Below are 2035 nucleotides of genomic sequence, written 5' to 3'. Positions count from 1 at the left end.
ATAATGCCGGGATCACGCCCTGAGCCGAAGGCAGACGCTTAACCGCTGTGCCACCCAGGCGCCCCAAAACTTTACATTTTAAAATTTTAAATGAAAACATACTGGTATAAATAATAAAAAAGAATTTAATAAATTTTGTATATATTCATCCTGCAAAATCTTCATTCAAAAGCAGTTTGTAGGTTAGTATAATTTCATGATCAAATGTCCACAACACAAATATTAAACACGAGGTGAAACCGACCAAAGACTGTGTCCTGTAGAGTAAATTAGCACTTGCTTCACAAACAGCAAGTGTGTCCATCTAAAGAAAACCATGTTTGTATGAGAAAGATAGTGTTGGTGTCCAAATTATAGTAAAACAATAATAATTATGGGCAATTTCAGGGCCATGTCAAAGAAAATTATATGAAAGAGAAGACAAGAGGAAGCATATTTTCAAGCTGCAATGATGTCAAATTGCACACCCTGGTCTAATCAATCACAGGAAATATAATTTAAAAACCAATTATAATATGAGGAAGCAGTCTTCTTTTCCTAAGATTCTACTTGAAAAATATTCAGGAACCTTCCCATGGTGTTCTATATAAAACACCGAAAGATGGGGAGCAAGCAGGGAATTTACAGGTGGCTGCCCTATAAAAGGTTGAATCAGACTTTTCTAAAACCCAGTAAGTATAGCCAGGGATCCTAGATAACGACACAAATGTGGAATAGCTTCCACAAGGCACAAAGTGATGGCACCCTTTCACCGTCCACAAGCAAACAAACGTTGCTATTATTAAGGAGATTTCAGCTACATGATGACTATTCATTTCTCTCCTGGACCATTTGTCATCTCTTGGTTTCCAATCTTGCCCACTACAGTTTCTTCTTCAGAGAAACCAAAGTGATGGAGCTTCCCATCATACTTTGAATAAAATATAGTCTTGGGGGGCCTGGGTGGCTCAGTTGGTAAGGGTCTGCCTTCAGCTCAGGTCATGATCTTGGGGTCCTGGGATGGAGTCCCATGTCGGGCTCCCTGCTCAGTGGGGGAGTCTGCCTCTCCCTTTCCCTCTGCCCCTCCTCACTACTCATGCTCTCTCTTGCTATCTCTCTCTCTCTCAAATAAATAAATAAATCTTTAAGAAAGTATACAGTCTTTACAATGACACACAAGGGCCTACAGGATCTGACTCACAGATACTCCCCAACCTCACCTTCTTCCACTTTCTTCACTGCTGGCCTCCTGGCGCCCCCTGATGGGCCAAGTTTGTTCTTGTTCCAGGGCCTCTGCCTGACCTGATTTTCACTCAAATGGGTATGTGGTTCTCTCCCGCTCTCTATTTGGGTCTGTGTCACTGAGTCATCTCCTTGGTGACAAGTAGTTTTCTCTGACAGACATATCTAAAATGCCAGCCCAAGTCACTCTGTAGCGTCACATTTTTCTTCACTTATATTGTATAACTTTTCATTTATGTTGTATTATCTTTTTACTCCGAATGTATCATTTTCCTAATTAGAATGCCATTTCTGTATGAGGAAAGATGGTATCACTTACTACTGTAGTCTATGATGCCCACAGTAGTGCCAATATCAGGTGTCCCAAAAGTATGTTTTAATAAATAAATAAATTGACTCTATCATTATTCTAGTCCAGAAAAATGAATTCAAAGCAGATGGTCTATTGATGTTGTCTAATTAACTTTCTAAAAGGTCAGAGGTTAGCCACCCTGAAAATAAGACAAATCATCTACTAAGAACCTATCAATGGATGATAAAAAATAAATTAATTAAGCAAATGTCAGAATCAAAGCCATGGACCAGAATTTCAGGTTTCCAAGAAAGCCAAGTAAGATAAATGTTTTAAGCAGAGTTTTAGGTGAGTCAGGATATAACCTTCACAGTCAGGCAATGAACGAAAACAAGATTTTCACTGCATTAAAAAATAAAAATTTCCTGTGGGGCCCCTGGGTGGCACAGTCAAGTCAGTGTCCGACTCTTGGTTTCTGGTCAGGTGGTGATCTCCGGGTCCTACGCCCCCTGTCAGGCTCCA

The sequence above is a fragment of the Ailuropoda melanoleuca genome, chromosome 15 (genome assembly GCF_002007445.2).
Source record: "Ailuropoda melanoleuca isolate Jingjing chromosome 15, ASM200744v2, whole genome shotgun sequence".
Lineage (NCBI taxonomy): Eukaryota > Metazoa > Chordata > Mammalia > Carnivora > Ursidae > Ailuropoda > Ailuropoda melanoleuca.
Note: the sequence above shows the minus strand (reverse complement) of the source record.